At 44.3% G+C, this 9,913-nt stretch overlaps 1 long non-coding RNA gene and 1 other non-coding gene across 2 annotated transcripts; both read left to right on the top strand.

Annotated features, from left to right (window-relative positions):
- Positions 1–4,442: 4,442 nt before the first annotated feature.
- Positions 4,443–6,386, top strand: LOC146889400 (uncharacterized). The gene is made up of 2 exons (XR_015736834.1): positions 4,443–5,265; positions 6,057–6,386. It is a non-coding gene; the product is annotated as an uncharacterized LOC146889400 (long non-coding RNA).
- A 138-nt stretch (positions 6,387–6,524) lies between these two features.
- Positions 6,525–6,631, top strand: LOC125414253 (U6 spliceosomal RNA). The gene has a single exon (XR_007236210.3). It is a non-coding gene; the product is annotated as a U6 spliceosomal RNA (small nuclear RNA).
- Positions 6,632–9,913: the final 3,282 nt, after the last annotated feature.

Here is a 9,913-nt window from a genome sequence, read left to right as displayed (position 1 = left end):
TGTGACGCGTGTTCTGCCAGTGATCCAGAATTTCCCTGATGCGCTTGCCAATCATTGAACAAAGACTGCTTTCTATGTCGCGTTTTTCTCCAGTAATCACACACACCTGGGCACCACCCACCATCTGCTTAGCCGACCATGTTCTGTGCTTTAGCAGGTCCACTGGGTTATCCCAAGGCAGACAGTCTCAAACTTTCCTGTCTTCTAGGCAGCGGAGATGCTGCTGGCCAGGGACCATTTCTTAGAGTTTGCAAAATTCCTGTTCTATCTTTGTAAGAGGCGCATCAACCAAAACAGGCCTGCTCAAGTCATTTGATGAAAATTATTTAAGTTTTCATGTCTTTTTTTCTTGAATAGATATGCTCGTGTATAAAATATTTTCTCTCACAACTAACACGGCTCCAGCTTTATGTTTCAAGAGTATTGTGTTCTTCCTAAGTGGCTGGATTTTTGAAGCCTGTTATCTGTTTTCTTCACTCTATTTGGTATTTCTTTATAGATGTGCCCCTGCAAGCATCCTTAAAGACCCGGTTAGCTCCACACCTTTCCCTAAATGCTAGACTTGGAGCCAGCTAAAACTTGGCTTCTCAAGGGCTAGACAGACAGCTCAGAGGGCTGGGGCTCTACTCACGTCACCCCCAGCAGGTAGCTCACAACAGGTGATGTCTCCAACTTTAGAACATCCATTCTCTTACACCCATCACACCTATCACACCCACACACCCACACCCACCCACCCACCCACACACGCACATACACACACACACACACAAATTCTTTTTTGAAAAGGTTTTAAAACACGGTTTCTTGGATGGCTCGTTGTAGACAAAATTTGAAAGGTTACACAGTGTTTCCATAATAGAAGAAGTTTTTTCATGAAGTTAAGACCAAAGAGGCCCCTTTGCAGTGTCCTCGGGATCATCATTACCATTTTAGCACAGTGACTACCGCCTGAATGCTCACCATGCACGGCTTGCACACTCTCACTGGGTACTGTTTCTCTCACTTCCTCAGGACTTCACAATGCTTGCACGGCTGACCCTTAGTGGACCATGCCAGAAACGAACCAGGTTCCTCTGTGCTAAGGAGGAAGGAGAAACCCAAGTCTTCCGAGGATGTGTGGAATGTGTAAGATGGCTGTTTGACTCGCGTGTAAGTAGCCAACGCCTTTTAGAGTACCTGCCTAGCAAGCTCCCCCGTCTGAAACTGACTCTTACCAAAGTGAGAAGGCCCCTATAGCCAAACCGGGCTATCTAATCTAAGCCACAGATCACAGGAATGCCTGACAAGGCTGAAGACTAGAAGACTCATGGTCAATAAAACCTCACAAAGAATTTGAGCCAAGACATGGAGATACTAGGAACAAGGAAGACAAACTTGTCATCACAAAATGCCATCAGGAAAACTTAAGGAGGTGAGATTTATGAAAACAGCCATTCCCTGCCCTTCTGGAGACTGGTAGCTCTTGTTGGGTTGACAGTCACGCTAGCCTCCTTCTGACGCCGCTTGTGTTCCATTTAGCCCTCTCACCCCTTCCCAAAATCTAGTCCCTGGAATTTCCCTTACTGTTCTGTTGGGGGCTCCAGAATCTCACCAAGGCATTCTCCCTACTCTGCTTCTTCCATCTCCTGACTTCTACTGGAAGGCCACCCAAAGGTTGAGAAGAGAGCCCAAGTATCCACCACCCAGTCATGTGGGATTTTCCTCTGCACCATTGATTAATAAACTTCCTTGGCCTGTTGATAGGGCAGAACTTAGGTAGACCGGGAAAACTAAACCGAATGCTGGGAGAAAGAAGGGCAGGGTCAGGAGAAGCCATGTAGCTCCACCGGACACAGATGCCTGGAACTTAACCCGGTAAGCCACTGCCAAGTGGTGATACACAGATTACTAGAAATGGGTTAAACTAAGATATAAGAGTTAGCCAATAAGAAGTTAGAGCTAATGGGCCAAGCAGTGATTTAATTAATACAGTTTATGTGTGATTATTTTGGGAGGTCAGGGTGACCAGGAAACAAACAAGCAGCCAAGTGGTCTGCTCCTACAACCCAGGTCTCACAATATATATTCATGTCACACAGTACCGTATGACATAAGGACACATTCACACATGCATACATCATACATGGAGCACCAAGGCCCTACCTGCTCTTTGTCAACCCTCCCCACTTTGTCAACCCTCCCCACTTTTTGGCCCCTTTCCTCCTCCAGACACTTACATTCTACTTTCATTTCATATAAACCTATATGGCTTTATGGATCATAAAAATCTAGGAAGTACAAATGAGAGAAGTAATAGTTGTCTTTCTGACACTGGCTTACGTCTCTGAACACTCCTGTCTTCAGTCTCTTCTCTATTCCTACCAAGGCTAGTCCTCGTCCTTTAGGACTAGAAAAATTTTGCCCATTGTTCTTCTGCTGACAACAGGCACCATTGGGCTCCAACCCCAGTTGCTGTGAACATCGCTACCTTAAACAAGGAAGTGAAAGTATCTCTGGGAAATGTTAACCCAGAAATAAGACTTCACTTCCCACTTCTCTTCCTCCAAGTCAGTATCCACCCTTCTCGGTAGCGACAGCTCCTGCCAGGCGTCCCTCCTGTAGGTACTGGTAATGTTATCACCCATCTCCGTTCAGTCTTAGAGACGGTAACGTCCCCCGCCCCTTGCAGGACTGACTGCCACACCATCTTCGTTAATCCCTTTAGTTCTGACGGTGCCTCTAGAAGCATTCCTTTCTTTCATATTTGTTGAGCATTCTGGGTAAGTTCTATTTCCGTCTGGAACTCTCGATACCTTCCAGAAAATTCTATTGCCATGAGAGAGTACTATTTGCTTCTCTTGCTTGTGGCTGTCACTTGTAACTGGCTTTGACTCTGTAGAGGGGTTAAAGTTTCCAAAAGACACTACCGTGGTGGTTTAATCTCCTTTCTAAAATTTGATTAAGTTGTAAAATAAAGGTCACTTGAAGAGGAGCAAAGCATAAGAAAGGTCAGGGACTAGAAGGTCACAGTGAAATATCGATGGGAACAAGATTCCAAAGACGGAGCAGAAGGGCAAGGGGTGATCAAATTAACAGGGCGCAGAAAAGCAGCTAGCAGGAGGGAATTTGCAAAGGCAGCAAGCCGATGCTGTCCACCTACACCTGTGCAAACCAAGACCTTCGACTCCCTTAGGAAGCGTGGAAAAGGGACCTTGCCCTAAGCAGAAGTAATTAAAGCCTGTGCGCAGAGTCACTGAAATCCCAGGTCCACCTCTGAAGAGCTTTGCTCTGAAGGAAGCTGATGGTGAACACTGGGGTGGGCTTGTCTGTATGACCAGACGCGGGGTCTCTGCTCTGACCCAGAATCCTAGTACCAGGGGAGGGGTCTGGAATGCGTGTGGGGGGGTGCATAGTGAGTGGTGTATGCGCGGTGCGTGCTGCATGTGTGCGTGCAAGCGTGCCTGTGTGTGTGTGTGCACACGCGTGCATGCTGCATACGTGTGTGCGTGTGTGTGTGTGTGTGTGTGTGTGTGTGTGTGTGTGTGTACTGAAGAGCCTGCTTTTAGCATGCAAGATCCCCGAAGGAGAAGATGCCCAACACTGATGACTGGAAATCCCATAAAGGGCCAAAGTTATGCAAATTTTAGGCCCAGAGGAGCCCCTAATAAACAAGCTCCAGTGTAATTCCCTGCGAGTTTCTTCGATAGTGTTCTGCGCAGTTATGAATGGAGACCCAGAGCAAGAGGAACCCCTTGTTTCTCTGCCCCTCCATTTGAGAGACCACCACATTCTAAGCCCAGAACCTTGAAGGACACGGTAACTCTGGACTTGAAAAGTGACATGTATGTAAACATACACATTTTACACGCCTTGGACAGTAGGAGATTTTGACAATATATATGAAAATAAGTTTATTTTCCCATATTAGTTTTATTCACATTTATGATGATAACATGTTCAAGTTGTTTGCATGGAATATGGTTGTGGCTAATTTTAATTTCCTGATGTAGTCTAGAGGGCTGGCCTGGAATCTTCTGGATTCTAAGCCACAGCAATCCTTTTGGTGATCCCATATGCAGGGATTAAGGGATTACAAACTTGCATCAGCAAGCATATCCTTATTCCGGATTCTTTACGTTAGTATGATGAAGTTTAAATTGGTATAATAGCTTCCTTATCATAATAAAACAAATGTGCTTGCTATGATGAAAGCAACATTATTAAATTCTATCACTTGCCTGTACATCTACAGGTCTTAGAGTACCTAGATGTCAGCTCTAATAGCCAGAACGTCTCTGATGTTCTCATGATTTCTGGCCAAGAAATAACTTTATGTCAGGCTTATTGCTCAATTACTATTATTAATATTGGTGGTATTTTGGGTGTTTACTTGTCAAAGAATTATAATTTTAACTAGTTATACATGTGGTATGTAAATTAACGTTTATGATTTTTCTCTTAATATTTCTCATAAATGTTAGAGCATTTTTGGAAGGAGTCCACAAGACAGGAGACAATTGCTGAAGCCAAAAGAAAATGTAATCACTTGTCTGCGTGCACCTTTCTGAACTGTGTGATCCACCTTTTTCTGGCTAATTTTGTCCTGCTCCCTGCCTTCCTGAGGAGTGCCCAGCTGGATCTGGTCAACAGCTCCCCTCACCTTTAAGGCTTTGTCAGGCAAAAGCAGTAATAAAGAGGTCCTAACCTCTGTGGCGCATTGCAAGGACCACTGTTTGTCAGAATGGAGACTGTGGCTTTTCCCCTCACAAGAGGGCAAGTATTTCTAAACTCCGATCTCGGTCTCTCTGCTGGGTCCTTCTTTTTAGCTCTGGATTTTTCTGGAGGTTAATGTTCTGTCTCTGAACGAGTCTTGTGTAAACAGGAGGAAGACAAGAAGGAAGAGACAGCGCAAGACTGGAAGGGCGCCTGCGGATCTGGTAGTCATTTGGAACTGCGCGGTTTCCAAGGAAGGTCTGCCCTTGAGATCAAAGCACTAAACTCGCCGATCCTTCCAGAAGGAATTGTTCCAAAACTTCGAGAATTCCAAACTCGAAAACGCTTGGCTGTTGGCGCTCTACGCTGCTGTCTTCCTTCTTCTCTTTCATTTACGGGCCTCCTAGAACTTTTCTTTGGAAAAGGTAGTCTGTGTTTGCACCCCCCAAGCTGACTGACGGGGGCCTGAGGCAGCTGGAAGAAGGCTGGATCCATCTGGGCAGGTTTTACAGAATGTGCTTTCTCCACCCTGTTGTGAGGATTTGGGATGCAACTTCCTGAAGTCTGTGGGTGAGTGTGGCCCCCAATTCTTGCAATCCTGTTGTAGGTGGCAATCCACCAACATTATTTTTAAGTAAATGAGAATCAAATGGCCTTGAGGTAAACATGGTGAAGGTATAGAGATGCCCATGCCAAGGCTTTGTTTATTAAGTTCTTATTATATATTTTTAAAAACAAAAAACTTAGCATTTTTTTATTTGATTAATAATGTAGAAATGATAAGAAAATCCTCTGCATTCTGAAAGGGGGAAAAAACAGAGCTGGATCTCCCAAGATTGTATTTAGTAGTCAGAGAACTAGAGATATCTTGAGAAAACAGAGAGGACCATAATTAAAATTTCAAAACATGTTCTGACCAAAACTCAACAGGAAAAGACTAAATGTTCCTTTTGGAAAGTGCGTAAGAGATGCGGAGAGACGTCTCACTAGAGATGGATGCAGCCACAACCGTGGCCTCGGTGAAAAGATACTCCTCTTCCTTAGACACTAGCTTTACGTTAATAGGAACTGAATACAAAACACTAACTATGTATCGACATGTGCCTGACACAGTGGATACTTATAACTTGGGGATAGCCAACAGCTGTCTAATTGAACTTAAGACCTAGTCAATATTCAACAGGAGGTAAAACATGTCTGGGACTATGTAAACCTAGCCAAGTTCCTGGGGCTAGTGAAGTCATAGAGCTCAGAGGAGAACCTATTCCCACTAACTTATAGCCCAGGATAATTCCTAACTCATCCTAAAACTTACCCATAGAGTACCTCTCACCCCATATTAAAGCTTGTCTCTGTAACAGGTGGAGATCACAGAAAACCACAACTCGTCAAAATGAGGAGAGCAATTGCTTGTGTGATGGCCAGACCCAACAGATCCATCTACAGCCAACTCCTACACTGCAGAGAGCTGCGTGGAGCCGCACCTAAAAGACGGCCCTGGCTTCCGCCTTATTTGGCTAAGGCCAGGATCACGTGATGATCGTAAGCTGCTTGCCTATAAGTGGACCTATGGACAGTGCCTACGTAGCGCTCCAGGATTGGCTGCCCAGGGCTACTTAAGGGCTGGGAGGAGCTTGCCCCGGGAGAGAAGCTATTGTAACAAGGTCCTGAATAAACTGCTTGCAAGAAGAGCTCCGGTGTTGCATCTTCCTTGCTGATCGAGGTGGTTGCGACACTACACCTAGCAGGGAACATGGTCGAAGAGGGGACAGAAGGATTAAAGAGCCCAAGCATGCTGTGAGATTATGTCTCCCGAAAATGACAGGGAAATCCTCACTTAGGCAGTACATACACTAAAATTGGAACACTGTGAGGATGATGAACATGGCCCCTGTACAAAGAGGACATACAAATTTTGAAAGTATTCTTTATTTTAAAACACGGAAACAAACAAACAAGTAACAAGGAAGTTACACCCATAGTTGATGTGGGCTTCCCCACAGTATGCTGTGAATACCATTGGTTAATAAAGAAACTGCTTTGAGCCTATAGCAGAGTCGGGCAGAAAAGAACTAGGTAGGACAAATGCTTTTGTAGTATGTTTGGGCATCTCTAGGGTATATTCCCAAGAGAGGAATTGCTGGGTCCTGAGGGAGGTTGACTCCCAGTTTCCTGAGAAACCGCCACACTGATTTCCAAAGTGGCTGCACAAGTTTGCATTCTCACCAACAATGGATGAGTGTTCCCCTCATTCCACATCCTCTCCAGCATAGGCTATCATTGGTGTTTTTAACTTTAGCTATTCTGACAGGTGTAAGATGGTATCTCAAAGTGGTTTTGATTTGCATTTCCCTGATCGCTAAGGAGGTTGAGCATGACCTTAAGTGTCTTCTGGCCATTCGAAGTTCATCTGTTGTGAATTCTCTGTTCAGATCAGTACCCCATTTTTTAATTGGGTTAATTAGAGTTTTAGTGTCTAGTTTCTTGAGTTCTTTGTATATTCTGGAGATCAGACCTTTGTCTGATGAGGGGTTGGTGAAGATCTTCTCCCAGTCAGAAGGCAGCCTTTTTGTCTTACTGACAGTGTCCTTTGCTTTACAGAAGCTTCTCAGTTTCAGCAGGTCCCATTTATTCATTGTTTCTCTTATTGTCTGTGCTACTGGGGTCCTACTTAGGAAGTGGACTCCTGTGCCTATATCTTGTAGACTACTTCCCACTTTCTCTTCTATAAGGTTCAAAGTGGACAGATTGATGTTGATGTCTTTAATCCATTTGGACTTGAGTTTTGTGCATGGTGATAGATATGGATCTATTTTCATTCTTCTACAGGTTGACATCCAGTTATGCCAGCACCATTTGTTAAAGACGCTTTCCTTGAGATGCCCAAACATACTACAAAAGCATTTGTTCAACTATGTTCATAGCAGCACTATTTGTAATAGCCAGAACCTGGAAACAGCCTAGGTGCCCCTCAATAGAAGAATGGTTAAAGAAGGTGTGGAACATATACACATTAGAGTTTTACTCAGCGGTAAAAAATAATGACATCTTGAATTTTGCATGCAAATGGATGGACATAGAAAACGCTTTACTGAGTGGGGTAAGCCAGACCCAAAAAGAGGAATATGGTATGTATTCACTCATAAGTGGATTCTAACCATAGTTAAAGGTCTTTGAGCCTATTATTCGTGATCCTAGAGAAGCTAAATAAGAAGACGAACCTGATGAAGATTTTTTTAGCTATCCGCCAGGAGGTAGGAAATAGTCAAGAGTCCCAGGTAACCTTGGGTGCATGGGGGGGGGAGGGTTGTTGGAAGGGGAGAGGGTTAGAGAGAAGGGAGTAGGGGAGGAATGGAGAAAGCTCTGTTGACCGGGATGGGGGGAAGGGAGGAAGGATGAATGTGGGATCAGGGAAGAATATATTTCAACTAAGGGAGTCATATTAGAGTTTACAGGAAACTTGATTATATATGGGATCCCAGGTCCAAGGAGAGATCCCCAGATTGTTCTCTGGACAGAGGAGGGGGTGCCTGAACCGGCCTTGGCCCGTGACCATACTGATGAATATTTTGCTTATCACCATAGATCCCTCATCTGGCGTTGGATGACGATACAGATGGAGCCCGCGTTGGAGCACGGAACTGAGCCCCCCAAGATCCAAATGGAAGGAAGAAAATGACGAAGGACTGCGAGGGATACTATCACCCACTGATACAAGGGGTCGGATCTAATGAGAGTTTACCAAGGCCAGATGGACCGTGACTGAACGAGCATGTGATCCAACCAGATTCTCTGAATGTGGCTGGCCTGCAGTCTTACTGAGAAGCCATTGACAATGACACTGGGACTGGTTTCCTCTGCATATACTGGATTTTTGGGATCCAGTCTGTTTGGATGCTCACCTTCCTGGACCTGGAGGGAGGGGGGAGGAACTTGGACTTCCCACAGGGCAGGAGACCCTGACTGCCCTTGGGGACAAAGAGGGAGGAGAAGAGGGAGGGGGGGAGTGGGAGGGCGTTGGGAGGAGGGGTGTAAATGGAAACTCTTTATAATTTAATAAAATTACTTTCAAAAAAAAAAAAAGAACTAGGTAGGGAAAACTAAACTGAATTCTGGGAAAAAGAAGGCAGAGTCAAGAGAAGCCGCCAGAGACAGACATCCCAAAACTTTGCCCGTAAGCCACAGCCACATGGTGATGCATAGAATAATGGAGATGGGTTAATTAAAGATAGGAGATAGCCAGAAATATGCTTAAGCTTTGGCCAAACAGTATTGCAAATAATATGGTTTCTGTGTGATTATTTCAGGGCTGAGCAGCCAGGAACAAACAAGCGGCCTCTTACAAGTAATGATACCCCCCACCTCCCCACACACACGGTACGGCTGCTAAAACAATACCTGCACACTGATAACACCATTGGATGTGCTAATGTGAAAGGGAAGAATCTCATGGGGAACAGAAGTGGAGGGGTGGGGGGAAGGGCAGCCCTAGACAAAGAACAACTGGTAACCAAGGCAAGCTTGAGAAGGGGAGGAATACCCTTTTCCAAGCTTGAGTCCCTTAATTTATTATCCAATCAGAAGTCTTCAGCCCAGAAGTCATATACATATAAGCATTACTAAAAGGACTCAGCAGGCTATATTCAAATCATTAAGCGGCCATAAATTAGAGAGGAAGTAGAATTATGATGGTGGGAAGTGGGAGGGGTTGGGGAAGAAAAAAGAAGGGGAAATGATGTATGGTAACTAAAATAAAAACCATTTTTAAAAAGGTATTTAAATCACCCACAGTCATAGATATAAACAGATGACCAGAAAACCTGACTAAGAATACAAAAAAATATTCCACCATCATAGGTAGTTAACTGACCAAACCATTTCCAAACAGGACAAATGCTTAGCGATGGGCAGCCAGGAGCTTCTGCCCTGTTCCGTTTCCTGCCTGATTGGAAGAGTAGAGATCTAACTTGAAGAGAGAAAGTGGTACCTCTCTTCAGGTCAATGCCACGCACTTCATATGCTTTAAGTTGTTAAATTGAATCAGTTAATTTTTCTCTTAACACTATTCATTCATATTTGATCATGTATAAGTTAAATTATGAAATAAAGTCAATATATTTAATTCAAATGTAAAATTTTAAAAGTGATGTAGGTGGTTGTCTCAAGTATACCAATGTAAGGATTGTGTAGGACGCACAAACAGAGACAGGATTTTTCT

Source organism: Myodes glareolus, chromosome 27 (assembly GCF_982192425.1).
Source record: "Myodes glareolus chromosome 27, mMyoGla1.1, whole genome shotgun sequence".
Classification (NCBI taxonomy): Eukaryota; Metazoa; Chordata; class Mammalia; order Rodentia; family Cricetidae; genus Myodes; species Myodes glareolus.
This window is presented reverse-complemented; position numbering and strand designations above follow the sequence as displayed.